At 45.6% G+C, this 18,421-nt stretch overlaps 1 long non-coding RNA gene across 3 annotated transcripts in view; it reads right to left on the bottom strand.

Moving 5' to 3' along the window:
• Nucleotides 1-14,879, bottom strand: part of LOC140614332 (uncharacterized) — a 113,811-nt gene extending 98,932 nt beyond the window's left edge. For 2 of the 3 annotated variants that reach the window (XR_012015232.1, XR_012015233.1), the window contains exons 1-2: nucleotides 10,200-10,299; nucleotides 5,404-5,462 (exon numbers count right to left, since the gene is read on the bottom strand). This is a non-coding gene — a long non-coding RNA (uncharacterized lncRNA). Of the gene's footprint in view, nucleotides 1-5,403; nucleotides 5,463-10,199; nucleotides 10,300-14,581 lie in introns of those variants that run through there. The other variant, XR_012015234.1, reaches the window with a different exon arrangement.
• Between the last annotated feature and the right edge of the window lie 3,542 nt (nucleotides 14,880-18,421).

Genomic DNA, 18,421 nt, shown 5'->3' with positions numbered 1-18,421 from the left:
ACGTTATCCATGAAGGGGACTTCATGGCAAGCCTGACTCACTTCCCTGATGCTTTGAGGCAATGCCATCTCGCACATAGTCACCAGCTTCATGTGGCTTTTTAAACTCTTAGTTAAAATTAAATAAGATTTCAGAAATTCAGTTTTTCAGTCACACTAGCTACATTTCAAGTGCTCGGCTGCTGCACGTGGCTAGCGGTGCTATATTGGACAGCGCAGATACAGAGCATTTCTGTCATTGCAGAGCTAGGTGCCACTGGACAATGCTGCTCAAGATGTAGGCTCTAGGAGAAACCTGGTCAGCCTCATGTTTGGATCTAGGAAAACTAAGATTGTTTAGTCATCGTGGCCACCACTAGCAGCATCCCTAGACTACTACACAAGAAAAAAAAAAAAAGGAAGAAAACCTGGAATCTGGCCAGTTTTCCTACATTTACTAACATATCCAAAGAAACAGCAGAAATTGTTATCTCTCTAAATGTTCACCTTGTGCTGTTTTAGCTTTTATCTAAAATTTTCAATTTAAGTCCTTGCCTAGAAAATGTTTGTCTGCCTGCTATAACCAGCACCCCAGTTCTGCAAACACTTGGCTAAGACACATCTCCTAAAGGGTGTTCATGAAGGCCTGAGTTAGAACTTTGTCTAGGCTGAAAATTCATGCTCCCCCAAATCACTTTTAGAGCTTAACAATATGGGTCTATCACAGGTTTCATATTTTAAAGTTTTACCTTGAATGTTAGCTTTTATTTTAACAAGGGAGAAAAATGATCTTGAAGAACTTATGGGAAGATCTGGGTGTTTGCAGGGATTTACGGAAGAGCACAGCAACAAAATGAAGATTCTGAAAGGGTATGGTTACCTTGCTGGAGAATAACACTGCTAGGACACTGGGTTTTCAAATTCTTGATGTAGGTACATAATTCACAGACTGGGGTATGCCCTCTGCTTGGCTGAGACAAAGTCAAGTCCATCGGACAATGGATCTGCATGTTCACAGTTGTCTGTGTGAGCAAAGCATGGTCACCAGGGGAACAAAGTGCAGCAAGATGAAGAGATTTAACCTGAAAATAGGCTAACTGGTTTCACTTGATTTTTTTATTTTTAAAAATGAGACTTAAAGCTCCTATCCCCAACACACACACAGACGCTCTCCAAAACCAGAACAAACCAAAAAGTCTACCACATAGTATTTTCACCAAACTTCTATATGACCATGGTGGGTCTGCCTATCAATAGATGATTTCTCTCACCACGTTGTATTTCAAACAAAAACTAAGCTTGGAAATCGTCAAGCCTATTTCCTTTAATGTTAGGACATTTGCTTATGCCTATTTCTCAGTATTAGGTTTGAATTAAACTGGAATGGTTTAGGCTCCTTGAAATGGCATAAGCACTTAACTATTAATAAATATAACAATATGCATATGTTATAAATTCATACAATGTACATATATTATTAATATATCAATAAGCACAAAAAGTCATTGGCTGACTGTGACCCCAGCTAATCCCCTTAAGAATACAAATTCTTAAGAGGCACATGGGAGTTTAATAAAGGTTTGCTCTGTGTCACAGAGTTTCTTTTAGTGACACTAACTTACATAGAGCTTGGAAGGTACATGCCCTAAGCAAACTGCCTGTTGATTTTCTGTTGGCATGAGCAGTTACACCTGAAAATAAACTTTTTATTAAATGTGAAGCTAGATCTACTAAAAGTAGTATATGTCAAACTATTTCACCGATAACTGAATTAGTACATGGTAATTTTTCTTTATTTTGCCTGAATGTGTTTTTATTAAAGTGAAAAAAATCAATTTTTTTTTTTTTAAATTATTTATTTATGATAGTCACACAGAGAGAGAGAGAGAGAGGCAGAGACATAGGCAGAGGGAGAAGCAGGCTCCATGCACCGGGAGCCCGATGTGGGATTCGATCCCGGGTCTCCAGGATCGCACCCTAGGCCAAAGGCAGGGGCTAAACCGCTGCGCCACCCAGGGATCCCGAAAAAAATCAATTTTTAAAAAGCATATTATTACCCTTAATCCATTACCTATTACTGAAATCATTGTTGGAAGAAAAAATAGTCCCACTGCTGTTCTTCTATTAAATGAATGTAACTTTATGCTGCATCAAAGGGAAAAGAGCTTAGACTCCGGTTTCTGAAAATATAGCAGTTACAAGAAAAAAAAAAAAAAATACAGGAGTTAAAGCTACTTCCAAATTTCCATTTAGCATATATAAAATATTAAACCTCAGAAATCATAATGTCCATTTCTGCAAAACAGCTGCAAATGTGACTGTGTTTTGGAAATTTATAGTAAATAAAGATTTGAAACAATTCAAAAGCTTTACTGAGAACCAGGTGAGTATACTGAAGTTATTTTTAATTCTACTGAAGAGATCTATATGTGCTTACATTTGTTCTGCCTTTAAATATTCTCACTGTAGGATGTTAAGGACTGGTTAGAAAGCAATCTATTGAAACTAGATATTTATATCACCAAACTGAGTATTATATTACCAACATATAATCTTTAGTGTCTCTTCACCAGAAAATAGTTCATAGAACTTCTACCTTAGGTCCTATTAATTTTTCTCCCTTCATTTAATTAAAATAAATTTGTAAAACTGTCCAAACTTAAGACAACAGCAAGGCCTGTAAATGCAGTTTTCAGACTCAAATTTCTCTGGGAAATGTTTTCTTTCCAGTTTTCTTCTCCCCAGGATTTAATTTGGTGACATCCAATAAGTCCCAGTTTTGACATTTGCAGACATACATTTCTCTGTAGGTTAAAAGTAATGAAGTTTATGCAAATAGTTAATTCCCGAGTTTAAGGTTCTCATATAACCTCAATTTTGCTAAAGTCTCAATGCATAATTCCCCAAGCTTAAACTATCAAATTTGATTGCCTCTTTTTGTGCAAAAAAACACGTATGACAAATAGTTCCGAATCGTTACAAAACTAGTATATACATAAGGGAATATATAGATAAAAGATTTTACTTCTAAAAAAATAGAACTAAAATGCATAGGTCTCCTATATTCACATACTATTAAGCCTCTGCAACTGGCTAGGTCTCAGATAACCCCATTTTCTCAGCAAACTTTGCATTGTCTTAACTGCTAACTGGAAACCTTAAAAAATAAATCAAAAGCACTTTAATGAAATAGATAAGACCAAGCAAAAGTTCTTGAAACACTACGGAAGAGTAGACATGATCAGGGCCTGATGTCATGTCTTTTATGCTTTGATAGCCTCACTTGTCCTGTTTCACCCATTTTTTGTGATAAGTAGTAGATTCTTCTGGTTATCTGATATGACCTGAGATTTTTTTTTAAAACTCTGTCACAGCACACTTTTAAAATTCTTGAAAACTGCTCAGGACTGGAAGAGACATTTGTGTAGAGAGTGATTTGATTTTTGCCATAAAAAAAAAAAAAAATTAAAAAAAAAAACCACCCAATAATTAAAACCCGATAAGCAAAGAGCCCATTGACTTTATTCACTTATAGGAGACAAAGAACTCCTGATGGAAGCTAGGTTCACCCCACCCAGTGGAAGAGTATAATGGATCCCACTATCCTGGGATAAAGCAGGATTACAGCAGCTACAAGACTCCGCGTTCCCTCTGTGGCCAGATTCCACCCAGACAGCAAGCAGTCAGGAAGTTAGCTCTATGTCAACTACAGAAAGTAACCAAAAATATCACTTTCTCGGAACTACATACCATCATAATCACTGCTCTATCATGAAATAGATTTTAGTGAATTGCACATAAAACAATAAAATTGAGATTTCTTTACTTATCATTATTCACTGGAAAATTTTAAAGGGAAAAAAAAGATTTAGTTTTCCTAACGCACGGGTAACTTCTCTGCTTGGTTGTTCTTAAGAATAATTTATGTAAAGCAGGCTTTTCTCTAAATATACTGTGCTCTCCCATATACACATTGAAAATGATATTTGCATACAGTAAGTGTATGCACTGATACACACATGGTAAAAACTTAAAAAATATGGACTGCATAAATCAGTTGCTGATTTTAAATATACACCAACTTAAACAGATTTGTTTGCAATTTCTGAATTCCTCAGGTAGAAAAGATCTTTCTTGCTGGCTGTGGTTCTAGAAGATGTTTATACTCTATAGAGTGTACAAAAATGCTTCCCCATATAAACAAAGAAAGAAAGCTTCCAAGATCTTGGTATTCTAACCTTGCCTCTGCTATTAAAAATCTACCCGTTGAATGTGATGGAGAACGGTATAGTCTGTCATGCTACAGTAAACATGATATTTCGTGTGCTGCCCAAGACATTTTTTCTCATGAATATAAGTCGCCTGCCATTTATTATAAGATTTTTTTCCCCAATTGACACCCCATTATGTATATTCAGTCAAGCTCAAACAAGATTTCAAGTGATCAATATACTATTTGTGCTGAAAGTCTATTAGCAGCTCTAGCAATAAACTCTGCAGTGAAACAAAAATGGAGAGATATTTAGTGAATGGAATTACATGGAAATCCATGTTCTGGGCAAAGGGACAGAGACAGGAAGGCAAAAAAGCAAGGGGAAGAAAAGGTAGGGCAGATGGGTTTCCTAATAAAAATTAGCTTTCTAGGGCCTGAAAAAATATCTTAAATTTCATGTTGAGGTCTCTAAGAAAGCAGGGAAGGGTCTAACCCAGCACGGAGTCCTTTTCTGAGAACATATAGCTCCCTCTGTAAAGAGCTGTACTTGGAAGTACTTGATATCCGCAAAGTGGAAAAGGTAGACTGACCCTGGGAAATCTGCAAAATCCTGCACCATCCAGTGTCTCTGTGTGAAACAGCAATGGCCTCCTACAGATTTTGACTCTTCCTGTTTTATAAATGAAATTTACCAAATTCCTATAGTATGACCTTACCAGCAGAGCTAAAGAAGTGTATATGAGTCAATGTATATGGTAGGAAAGGGAGCTTGACAGTAGCCATAGAATTTCATCTGGCCACAAAAGAACTCTAGTCCTGAGGCTAGATGCGTGTCCATACTGGAATCCGTCTGCTTGAGCTGGGAGATTAGAATAGGCAGGGCCACCCAGAAAGATGTGACATCTGGGGAAGTGTCAATTCAAGCATCATCCAGACACCAAAGATTCATATTCTATTACCAGAAAAATTATAAGGTTGGGGAGGGTAGGAGAGAATGGCATTCCATGGCTGTGATGGCAATGTGGTAACTAACGTCGCTACCTTGCTGCATGGTGAACAACCGGTCTAAGCTAGGCACCCCTTCCCCCAACCCAAGGAAGTGGTATCTTACTTACGAGGCTAATGTCTTGGGCAGAAGGGACAAAAATAAGAAACTGTTTTGCATGGAGCTCCAGAATTACTGATATTTCATTATTGGGTTGTTTAACTTACATTTTGAACCACTCTCAGGCAGAAGAGCCGAGTCACCATCCACTATTTCAAAGGAAGACCTGTAAGATGAAAATATTTAGATCAATAGCAGTCTGGATAGTTTCCAAATTCCATAAGTAGCAAAGAAGATTTATAGAAATTTGACCAAAAGAGATGTATCCTGAGCTACACTGGGACAAAAGTTATTTCTCATGGTATTTTTAGTTCTAAAACCTAGAGCATGAATACTTTTAAATCAGCAACCTAAAAGACACATTGCAAAAAATATACTTTACATATAATATAAACTACTGCATTTGTTCACTGCCTCTTCTTGAGGCTTGTAAGTACGAAGATACCCAACAGAAGGATTAAACACAGAAGGATCAAAACCCAACATCCACCAGAAAAGAAATAAAGACGCTCCCCACTACCCCAAGTCTACTCAAAATAAATAACTGAATGATCCTAAATAGCAATTCTAATTTGTGTAGGATGCATGCATAGGTGGCAAAATGTGTGTTCTTTAATTTTGCAGAGATATATGGTGCAAGTATGTAATGTCACATGATTTTTAAGAAGTAGCAATTTCCAAATGATTTATTTTACTTTTTTAAAAAAGATTTTTATTTATTTATTTGAGAAAGCATGAGAGAGATCACAGAGGGAGAGGGAGAAGCAGACTCTCTGCTGAGCAGAAAGCCTGACCCTGGGCTCCATTCCAGGACCCCAAGATCATGAGCTGAACCAAAGGCAGATGCTTAACCAACTGAGCCACCCCAGGTGCTCCTCAAATGGTTTTTAATTTTTTTTTTAAGATTTTATTTATTTATTCATGAGAGACACACAGACACACACACACAGAGAGAGAGAGAGAGAGAGAGAGGCAGAGACACAGGCAGAAGGAGAAGCAGGCTCCGTGCCGGGAGCCTGACATGGGACTCGATCCCAGGTCTCCAGGATCACACCCTGGGCTGAAGGCGGTGCTAAACCTCTGAGCTACCTGGGCTGTTCCCAAATGGTTTTTAAAAGGCAACTTCCTACTAACACTTAACCCAACCCAATACTCCCACACTGAGAAATATATCAATATATTAATTAACTTTAAAATACATAAATCTGCTGATATTACTGATATTACTAATCTTACAACTCACTATAATAAGATTAGCATTGTGAGTTTTCTTCAATTTCCTTGCAAATATGTGTAACCTGACATTGTCAAATGGAAAATAGGTAGATTCCTGTAGGCCAACTCTAAAGGAAGTCAGACATCAGATGTTCTTCTTCATCCTGCAAAGCTCTCTAGGGTCCGACAAAAGCTTAGATGAAATACCATCTCCTACAGTAAAAAATGAGATTTGTTGGCAGGCTAAAGCAGCCCAGGTGTTTATTCAGCCAGCGCATTCACTTCACTGGGAGGTGGGTGTTCTGGAATGCTCTTCATGCAATGCTGTGTACATATTTACTGTCAGAACTCAAGGAAATACTGTTCTGGAACCTTCTCACAATGCAATTAACTGTGCAAGTGGGCAGAGTTAACTTCCACAAAATAATCACTGCAAATCTTAGGAAAAGACCCTTTTTGATTTTTTTTTTTAATTTTTATTTATTTATGATAGTTACAGAGAGAAAGAGAGGCAGAGACACAGGCAGAGGGAGAAGCAGGCTCCATGCACCGGGAGCCCGACGTGGGACTCGATCCCGGGTCTCCAGGATCGTGCCCTGGGCCAAAGGCAGGCGCCAAACCGCTGCGCCACCCAGGGATCCCGGAAAAGACCCTTTTTGAAAACAGGATGCCAGGATACTGGTGTCTAAGCAAAGCTCTGGAGGCATCCTACCAATTTGATTCTTGAGGCTGAAGCTGAGATCTATTTTGATTTCAGAATGACCCACAATCATAGGCAGTTTATCTGATTGTGTGTTCCAAGTGAAACCCCAAAGCCTTCTAGGTGCTAGGATTTGTAGGTGTGGTTTGTGGATTTTAAAGACAGCAGAGATAGTATAAGAAAAAAGGAAAAATAAAAAACAGGAGGTAGTTTTAGCAGATTTGAACCTATATTGGTTCTCAAGAGAACATACAATTTTTACCTAGAGTCTCACTTCGTTCTGGAATAACTGTTAAAATACTGTTAACTGGTTACTGCTTCTACACTAGTAGTACATTACTTCACTCTAGCCATCAGGGGAAAAGTATTATTTTCTATTTTTTAAATAATTTATTTGTCTTAAAAAATGAATGGTAACATCAAGTAGGCATCCTTTTGAGTTGTTTTTAAAAAAAGGAAAGAAAAAAGTCTTGGTATCTCTCTTCGTCATGGTCAGACCCACTATCTGCAATAGACAATGCAGATAAGCATGGCTATAATAATAATGATGATTTGTGAATTTATACAGATTGTCTCTTTCTTCAGAGCAACTCAAAACATTTTCTTTCCCATAGTATTTAAAATAAGATTTGAAATCTCCTTGTCTTGTTGCAGAAATGCCTTGCCTTCTCCTAATCTGACGTGACATGACTGGGTTCTGATTGAAGGACCAAGCAGTAGAAGGTAAGCTCATTCACATCTTTCTTGCTCCACTTATGCATGTCTGTTGTGAGATGCCAGGTGTTTGTCTATTCTGCAAGCAGGTTTATTGCCTGAAAATGAGCTCCCTCTTTCTGAAAAACTTACTTTTGTAAATAAATCGTATTAAAAATATCAGAGCAAAAAAAAATAAAAAAAATAACTTTTTGGCTTTACCAAATGCTTTGACATTTGTCCTTCCAATCATGTCTTTTAGCTCCAGGATCTTAAAATTTGGAAGCAGCTCCCACCTCATATCGCTTTTCTATCAAAATCAACCCCTGAAAGTTAAATGGATATTTAACAAGCTGTCAGGTGAAACAGAATAACACTGTGCTTTTCAAGACCCACCTACGGATTAAAGGCTACCCTTCACAATTTTAGTAATCATTTAAGTAAATGTAACACCCAAGCCTAGAAACTGCCTCTCTCTGCACCACTGCAATTCTTGAAATCCTTTCCTGGCCTTTCATGCAGATGCTCAGAAACAGGGTGGGGCTCCTAGTCTTGCATGCAATGTTAAGGGAGTCTATGCTGCAAAGAAAACTCAATTAATCGTTCATATTCCCGTTTTTCAGTATCTTTCACAAATATCTTGGAAATAATCATATTTAGGAGTGCCATTATTTCTCATGTTAAGATTTAGATTAAAATATTTATATCAAACTAAATGTTATCTGCATGAGCATGGATGACAGGTATTGAAATGAAGGTGACAAGTCAAGGAATCGGGAAAAACCTCCCTGAAGAAAAGAAGGGAAGAGGAAATGGACTTCTGTTTATGGATGGCTGCAGGAGCTTTCTCTTTCTTTTATTACTATTATTGTTTTTTTATTGAGGGGGGGCCAGCAGGTACAGTTCTTTCAGAGTCTACAAGTAAAATCCAACCCTGTAAGCCATTCTGGTTCCCTTATGAGTCAGCAGGCCACTGAGCAGTTCAGACAGTGCAGCCCAGAGTAAATGGACAAGAGCTGTCTTTGGACACACCCATTTTACTAATCCTGACGCTGATTTTTTTTTTTTAATTATCTTTATGTTACTTGGTGTCTGACCTCAGAACTTGCATCAAAAACTGCAGCCGTTCACCTCCACCAAAGACTCAGGCCCCAATGTGGAAGCACTCTCCTTCAGCTCTTTTACTGACTAGCACAATTGGATTAGGGCTTATCCCTCCATGGGCAACTCCTGTTTCTTTTTCTCTCTAGTCTGCATGTTATCAGCTTGACATTCCCTTCAGTGGCATATGACAAATCAAATTGCCCATCATTGCACTCATCAAAGGAGGATGTTTTCTATTTCCGAGGACTGTTTCCTCCACTCCATTCACAATCATGGACACATCAAAAAAAAAAAAAAAAAGGCTTGGGTTTTCTTTTCTTCCCCCCCCCCCCGGGGGGGTGGTGGTAGGAGATAATGAATGGATGCAACTCACACTAAAGAAAGAAAAGCAGCTGATACTCATAAAGCCAAGGGCAGAGTCTAAAAATGTGCATTTTAAACACCCAGTGCCTATACCTTAAATTTAAAGCATTCATCCAGAAAGGCAGATATTAGTAGCTTTGAAAAACTTTACCAAAAAAATAAAGTACATTATTTTTCACATCTTTTTGCATGATTCAGCACTTTTAATATTAATTTCTGCCAAGAAGTTAAAATGTAAAAGGAATATTTTCTGGGTGCCTGAAAATCTCACACATTCTTCATAAGCACCTGCACTTCTGCTATTATAAGGGCATATCAGAAATCCAGTGTGGGGTGGGAGGAAGTCAATGGTTTGCTGCCATATCATCTATCCAGTGACCACCTCAGAGCAGCGCAATTTCCCTCTCTGGCATCTAAGTGGCTTCTGGGGATGGAATGACCCACCGCAGAGACTTCGCCCTATCTTGGGCTCATCCTTCTAGCCAAGAGTCAGTCTCTCTCTCTCTCTCAAACACACACACACACAGGCACACTCGAATGCACCTGTCTAACCCTTCAGTTGCAGCTCCACGCTCCACCTGATAGGTCTTTTCAACCTTTGTCAAGTATCTCAAGACAAGAATTTCCCAAAGCCCTTCCCCCAAACCCAGGCTTTCCCGGGAGACCCCAGCCCGCTGGAGCAGCAAGAGGAGGCCGAGAGGGAGAGAAACCTCGGGCTCCCTCTGCAAACTTAACCTGCGCATCGCCCGGATCCGCGTCTGCGTCCGAGGACCCGTAAGTGCCCCCGCACCGTGCCCGCAGCATCCCACGCCCGTCCTGCACACTCACCTGCGGGGGGAGAGCGGCGCGCCGCCGGGGTCTAGCCCCCCGCAGCGACCTCCGCCGGCGAGCCTCCGCGCCGGGTGCCGGCGGCGCCCTCCAGGGTGGCGGGGCCCGCGGGCCCGCTCCGGGCTGGGCGGCGGGACGCCGGGAGCCGCGGGAGGAGCGCGCCCGGGCGGGTCCGCGCCGAGCTCGAGCGAGCGGGCGAGCGGGGCGGGAGGGGCCATTTGTAACCGAGCAGACGCTACCACCGCCCCTTACTCGCGGGGGGCGGGGGCGGGCGGTCAGGTGACGGCGGCCCACCCTGCGCCGCCGAGCCGGGTGGTTCCTGCCCAGGAGGAGCCCCCTGGCGCGCTCTGATTGGAACTCCCGCAGCAGTGGCGGGGGAAGGGGGCACGTGACAGCCCGGCCCCGCGGCCCCGAGCGCCCCACCCCCGCTGGGCACCCCATCTTCCTGCTGGAAAAGCCGGGGGACACAGGGAGGGCGGGGGAGCTGGCGGGGTGCGGGAGAGCCTCCAGCCCCTTCAGCCCGGTCTCTGGGCGCTCCCGACCGCTGAACCCGGAGAGCGCGCGGGCCTTCGCGGTCCCCCTGCCCTGCGCTCGGCCGCGGTTCCCTCCCCCACGGCTCCGGGCGCGGGCACTCGGTGTAGACCACCACCGCCACAAATGCCAGTGGCACTTCAGGAGTGTGTTTCTGGGTTTGGTTTGGTTTGGTTTGGTTTGGTTCGGTTCGGTTTTTCTCTCTGCACACCGGCACCTTGTGCCAGAGGGAACCCAAAGCGAAGCATTGCAGACCCCGCCCAATTCCGAGGCCCTGGAGGGCCCGGACCACGCCCGGGGAGGTCTGACGGCTCCGGGATCCCGGGGGACAGGGGGGCGCCTCGGGAGCTGCAAGGTTCCGACCCTCCCCTGGAAGCACGCCGCCGGGTGGAGGAGGGAGAGGCAGCCCTCGGGGTGCGCGTCCTGTTCCCCGTCTCCGGGAGCGTGTTACTGACGACAAAGGTCAAATAAAAACTATTAAGCTAGTGGTGCGGGCAGGGACGTCCCTCTGGTCGTGGAAAGCCCGGCTATGAATCAACCGTAGCGAGCACTGCTTCCCTCACGTGGGAGAGCGGAGCCGTACGAGACCCCCGTCCCCGAGCTCTGGTCCTGCAGTACGGACGGATTCCGCAGCCTCTTCCCCCACCCCCGGGGCCCTGCACCACCCCGGAAGGCAGGAATTCGGAGAAAATGCGGTGTCACGTTCGCCACTGTGCCCGCGGACGCGTCTGCGCCAGCTCCAGCTCCAGCAACACGTGGGGACCGCGAATCTGGGCATCTGCTCTCCACTTGGGTGGCTATGTGGATACACTTAGATGACTATTTATTATAACCAAATTGAAAGGAAAACTCTTGTTTCTACACTAGATTCTCTCAAACTTTTGTGCAAGGTACTTTTGTACTCGGTTTGGGCGAGGACGCGGGTGAGGTCGCCGCGGAACTCTGCTGAGCCAAGGGGACCTCGGGGAGGAAGACGGGTCCCTGGGTGCCCCGGCCCGTCCCCCACTCCATCAGCTGGGCCACACGGCTGCCGCCCCCGAGAGCCTTTCCGACTAGACTGTGACTCAGTATGGAAGTCAGGGGCCCCTGACCCATAGGTACTAGGTTTCGCTGGGCGCGGGACAAGCACCGAGCAGGTTTACCCGAAAAGGGGGTCTAGCCACAAAGCTTCTGGCACAAACGCTGCATAGGGAACCTCTGAGGAAGCTGAGAATCTGACCAATGTAAACTGGGGGTGGGGGTGGGGGTGGGGGGGGTGGAGAGAAACATCAGATGTAAAAAGAAACGTGTTCTCCCTAAGTCCCCGCCTCCAATTCCTCCAGCCGCAAAGGTTGAGGAAGTCTTATCAATAAAGTGTTAAATCCATCGGAAAGAAAAATGCTCGGTTATAAAAACAGCACCTCTTTAATAGGAAGGTGGTTAAGTTTTCCATTTCCAGGTGTTAATCTTGATGATGCCGCCGCTTTAAAAATAGGGGTTGATTGTGACAAGAGAATACCAGCACACAGAGCTCAGAATTTTCACAATTAAAAACAGTCTCCCCCTCCCGCCCCTGCACACACCCCAGTCGCCTCCCCCAGCAAGGACTGGGGACCGGGGGGCTGTAGTCCGGGGTGGCGGCGGGGCCCCTTGATGCGGCACTGCCAGAGGAGATAACTGCCAAGCGGATCTGGAGGAGATTCAGAGTTAAAATCCCTTCTCCGCCATGCAGATGCCACAGAAGCAGAGGCAGGCGACAAGCACTTTCTCAGAGCCTCGAGGAGATTTTTTTCTTTTTTTTTAACTTGAACTCTGGACCATCTTTGTACAGACCAATGCTTTGTCTTCCGGGAATTACTATGTGGCACATGCGTCTCTCTCTCTCTCTCTCTCTCTCTCACACACACACACACACCACCCCGAGAGGTCGCCCCAAACGGTGGGTTTGGGGGGAAGGTGAGTGCACAGGTGCCTGGAACTTTCATGGGCTCTGCCCTTGACAACCAGAAAAGGGGGATGGCCACCGCGTAGCTGCTGCCTTGAGACAGGAAACTCGGAAAAGCCCCCTCTGGGCTGCTGGGAAGTAGGCAGTGGGGAGCTGCGGACCGAGCCCGGGGGGGGGGCGGGGGGCAGGAGCACGGGGGGGGGGGGGCAGGAGCAGCGGCGCCGGCCGCAGCCGAGTGCAGGGTGTCCGGAGGAGGACGCTGCCCGCGGGCGAGAGGGTTCTCGGGATTCCGAGTCCATCGTCTACCGGGTCAGCTCTGTTGAGGAAATGAACGCTGCCCGACCGGGAGACAGACGCGCACAGCAAGTGTCGGTGCAGGGCCGAGCCGCCCGCCTCGGGAGCGACGCGAGCTTGTCTGCACTGCGCTCGGCGGCGGCGTCAAGGGCGCCGGCGGCCGCCGCGACTTCGCCTTCAGCGTCCCCCGGTGGCACCGTCCGGGTTTGCGGAGCGAAAGCCGGGCGCAGAGCAACTTGATGTGGGTTTGGAGTTACCACGTCTTCGGACTGTGAAAAGCTGCCTCACGGGGGACTTGGGGACGGAGAGGTGAACAAAGCGACAATCTTGTCTTTTTTTTTTTTTTTTTTTAAACATAACATGAAGCTGGTAGAACCGACTTAGACTACTAGGAATTTGGAGGTGTTGGGGGTAGGATTTGGGAAGGGGTTAATGCTGGGTTTAGGACCACTGTGGGAAATGCCCAGTTCAAAGGATCGCCCGCTCTCCCGCTGCGCTCCCGGGAGGTCAGCCCGGCGGAGGCGCCTGCGCTCGCGGTCGCCTTCCCGCATTATGACACCTGCCCTCGCCCTGCAACTCCCACGGCCCCGCGGCCACAGCCCTCGCACGGGTTGGAGCCAGCAAAAGTCTCTGCGCGCCCGGTCCCTTTAAATGGTCCTCCCTTCCCTTTCAGCCCGAGGACACTGACGCGGGCGAGGACCGCAGTGCGGCCAGCGGCGGGGACCTCGCCGCCCCCCGCGCCTCCTCCGCGCGGGGCGCCACTGCGGGGCTGCGGCGGCCGCGGGCCAGGACCTCGCGGCTCCCCCCGCCCCCGCCCCCGCCCCCGCGCCCAGCCCCGCCTCAGCCGCGCGCCACCCCACCTTCCCCGCGGGGCCGCCTCCTCCGCGCCGCGCGCTCCCGGCGCCAACCGCGCCCGCGGCGGGGGAGGGCCGGCTCCGTGGGCCCGCGTGGGCGCGCGGGGGAAGGCAGCGCACACGACGGCCGCCTGCGACCGCACCGAGGCCCGCGGCTCGGGCCCGCCCACGTGGAGCCGCCGGTCCCGCCGGCCCCCGGCGCCAGCCTCCGGAGCTCGGCTGCGGACGCGGCTCCCTCGAAGCCCGCGGCGCGCCCGCCGGTCTCTGTCTATCCGTGTCTTTGCCCCGCGCCGGCTTTGGAAGCCCCTTGGCCCTCCGCCCTCACCCTCGGCCATCCCTGGACAAAGCCGCGGGGTTTCCCGCACCGGAGCCGGGGCGGTGGGGGTGGGGGTGGGGGTGGGGGGTGGGGGGCGCCCCGCCCCGGCGGCGGGAGGAGACCCGCGCGGAGAGCGCCTCCAGGCGCAGGGCCCGGTGCTCTCCCCGCCCCGGCCCGCCTGCGGGGGCCGCGGGGGCCGCGGGGGCGCTGCAGCCTCCCCGCCCGCCGCTCCTCGGCGGCGGCGGCTCCCCCACACCCACACCCACACCCACGTGCCCCTCGTGTGCGCGCCCCCGGCCTGCGCCGCCGGGATTTCCGGGCGGCCCCGCCCTCCCCGGCCTCTACGCCGAGCTCCTGGCGTCCGAGTCTCCTCGGCGTGTCCGCTGCAGCGTCCGGGCCGGGCTGCTCCGCCAGCCTGCGGCCGCTTCCGAGACCGCGCCCCCCGCCGCCGTCCCGCGCTCACCTTTCCCTGCGGACGGCGGTTCGGTCCCTGCGCCCCGGCTGTTGGGCCGCCGCCCACCGCCTCCCCGGGATGCAGCGGGAGGGCGTTCCCGAGGCGCCAGCACCCTTCGGAAACCTTCAGCAGCCGGCCACCTTCCTTGACAGTAACAGCAGCTCCCCCTCTCCGTTCTTTCTCACGTTCGTACCAGCGCCCACCTACACACACAGACGCGCACGCACACCTGAATACCGCGAGGCCACGGCCGGATCTCCCTCCGGAGCTCCCGATTCCAACCCCATGCTGCGCACACCACCGAGCTGACAGCAAGGTGCGGGAGTGTCGCTTGCGAGCTAGGTGCTTTCTTAAAATTTACGAAATAGCTTTCTGGCCTTGGACAATGCATTTTAAAAGGACTGTACATTTTTAATATAAAAATAAAGAACCCTAATAGTGGATGCTGCAGCAGGAACGCACGTTTAATATAATATTAAAGTATGTTAAGATGACTCACGTGCAGCTGTTCAGAAACAGTGCACAGAGATCCTGTCCACCCTTTACCCAGTTTTCCATTCATGGTAACAGTTCCCAAAACTACAGTACAATATCACAACCAGGGTATTGGCCTTGACCCATCAATATTATTTAGATTTCCCCAGTTTTACCTCTATGCACATATATTTAGTTCCATAGAATTTCATCAAATGTGTAGGTATTCACCACCACCCTCAAGATACAGAACTGCTCCATTACCACACAATTCCTCCTGTTGCCTTTTATAAACCACCATGCTTGGAGGGAAGGGACAAGCTGACAAGCCATTAACTTGTTTTGCTATAATTTTGTCATTTCAAGAACATTATATGAATGGAATTATAAAGTAATGTAGTCTCCTTAGATTAGCTTTATTTTATTTTTTTAAGAGTTCATTTATTTGAGAGAGAGAGAGCAAGAGTAGGAGGAGGGGTAGAAGCAGAGGGAGGGGGAGAGCACACTCCTGGCCGAGCTAGGAGCCCTACCTGGGACTCAATCCCAGGACTTTAAGATGGTGATCTGAGCTGAAGTCAGTCCCTAAACCCACTGAGCCACCCAGGCACCCCTGAACTGGCTTTATTCACTCAGCAAAATTCCTTTGAAATTCATCCATGTCCTTAGGTGTATCAATAGTTTATTCCTTTTATTGCTGGATACTATGCCATGCTATGAAGGTTCCACAAGTGTATACAGTTTGTTTCACCATTCACTGTGGAAGGACATTTGGGCTGTCTTCAGATTTTGGCTGTTACAAATAAAGCTGCCATGAACATTTGTGTGCAAGTTTTTGTGTAAATGTAACTCTTCATTTCTCTGGAATAAGTGCCTAAGAGGGCAATTGCAGAGTCATGTGGTAAGCACGTTTTTAGTTATCTGCCATACTCTGTCCCAGAGTGCTTGTGCAATTTTACATCCAGCTTCTCTCCTCCACAGCATTTGGTATTGTCACTGCTTTTTATTTTAGTGATTTTGATAGGTGCAGCAATATATTATTGTGGTTTTAATTTGTATTTCCGTGATAGCTAATGATACTGAACATCTTTCCATATGCTGATTTGCCATCTTTATAACCTTTTAATGAAATGTTTCTTTACATATTTTGCCTATTTTCTAATTAGAGGTTGTTGTTTCGAATTTTACTTTTAGCTTTGAGAGCTCTTTTTTAAAAGCCCCTTATTGAGGTATGATTGATATATAAGACACAGTACGTATTTAATGTACACAACTTAATAAGTTGGAGATAAGTATACATTTGTGAAACTATCATCACAAGCTGTGCCATAAATACATCCATCACCTCCAAAAGTTTCCTCCTACTCTATTGTTTTTATTATGTACAATGAAAACACAACATAAGATTGACCCTCTTGGCACAATTTTAAGTATAAAATGCAATATTGTTAACTACAGGTGATATGCTATAGGGTAGGTCTCCAGGACTTATCCATCTTGCAGAAGTGAGACTTCATACCCTTTGACTAATATTTCCCTGTTTCCTTCTCCCTCCAGACCTTAACAACTACCATTATACTCTCCATGTCTATGAGTTTGACTCAGTAAGTGGTGTCAAGTTGTATTTGTCATTCTGTGTCTGGCTTATTTCATTCAGCATAATGGTCTTCAGGTTCATCCATGTTGTCACAAATACCAGAGTTTTCTTCTTTAAGGCTGAATAATATTCCATTATGTGTGTAATGGAATATATTCCACACATATATTCATCTGTCTATGTATACACACAAATATAATCTACATACATACATATACATATGTATACCATATATACTATAAATTATATATATATTTACATACACATGTGTATATACCTCATATTTTTATCAACTCATCCATCTGTGGACATTTAAGTTGCTTCAGTATGTAGGGTATTTTGAAAAATGCTGCAATGAATATAGGATTGTAGGTAACTCTTCAAGACCCTGATTTCAGTTCCTTTGGGTATATACCCAAAAGTGGGATGTTTGGTTCAATGCGGTAGTTCTATTTTTAGGGTTTTTTAATACCCCACTGTACTGTTTTCCACAGTGGCTGCTCCAGTTTATATTCCCATGAATAGTGCACAAGGGTTCCGTTTTCTCCACATCCTGGTCAATGCTTCTTATCTCTTTTTTTCTTTTTAATAAGAATAGCTATCCTAACATTTGTGAGATGATCTTTTTTGCAAACTTGATTTGCATTTCCCTGATGATTAATGATGTTAAGCACCTTTTCATGTTCCTGTTCCCCATTTATATGTCTTCTTTTGAGAATGTCTGTTCGGTTCCTGTGCCCATATTTAACAGGGTTAGTTGTTGTTGCTGCTGTTTTGCTATTTAGTGTAGAAGTTCCTTACATATTTTGGATATTAACCCTTTGCAGAAATATATTTTCCACATATATCTCCCATTCTGCAGTGGCCTTTCATTTTGTTGATTGTTTCCTTTATTGTGCAGATCTTTAGTTTGTCTGTTTTTGCTTTTTTTTTCTTTTTACCACATCCAAGAAATCATTGCCAAGACCAGTGTCAAGAAACTTACCTCCTATCTTTTCTTTTAGGACTTTAATGGTTTCTGACCTTGTGTTTAAATTTTTAATCCTTTTTTGAAAAAGAATTTTATTCATTTGAGAGAGAGAGAAAGCACAGGTTGAAGGAGAGGGGCAAAGGGAGAGGGACAAGTGGACACCCCCCCCCCCCACTGAATGTGGAGCCAGACACAGGAGACACAGGGCTTGATCCCAGGACCTGGACATCATGACCTGAGCCAAAATCAAGAATTGGATGTTTAACCAATTTCTTCACCTGGCACTCCAAATTTTTAATCCTTTTTGAGTTAAATTTAGTGTATGGTGTAAGAAAACGGTCCAATATCATTCTTTGCATTTGAATATCCAGTTTTCCTAACACCATTTATTGAAGAGACTATTCTTCCTCCATTGTTTATTCTTGGCACCTTTGTCAAACATCAGTTAACCATATATGTTTGGCTTATTTCTTGTCTCTCTGTTCTGTTCTATTGGTCTGTACATCTGTTTTTATGTCAGTACCATACTAGTTTGATTATTGTAAATTTGTAATATATTTTGAAGTCAGGAAATTTGATGTCTCTGGCTTTGTTCTTCTTGCTCAAATTTCTTTGGCTAGTCAGGATTTTTTTGTGGTTCCTTACTGACTTTAGGACTTTTTTTTCTTTTCTATAAAGAATAGCATTAGAATTTTGATAGAGATTGCATTGAATCTATAGTTGCTTTGGGTAGTATGGCCATTTTAACAATATAAATTCTTCCAATCCTGAACATGTGATACCTTTCCATTTATTTGTGTCTGCTTCAATT

This window comes from Canis lupus, chromosome 22, assembly GCF_048164855.1.
Source record: "Canis lupus baileyi chromosome 22, mCanLup2.hap1, whole genome shotgun sequence".
NCBI lineage: Eukaryota > Metazoa > Chordata > Mammalia > Carnivora > Canidae > Canis > Canis lupus.
This window is presented reverse-complemented; position numbering and strand designations above follow the sequence as displayed.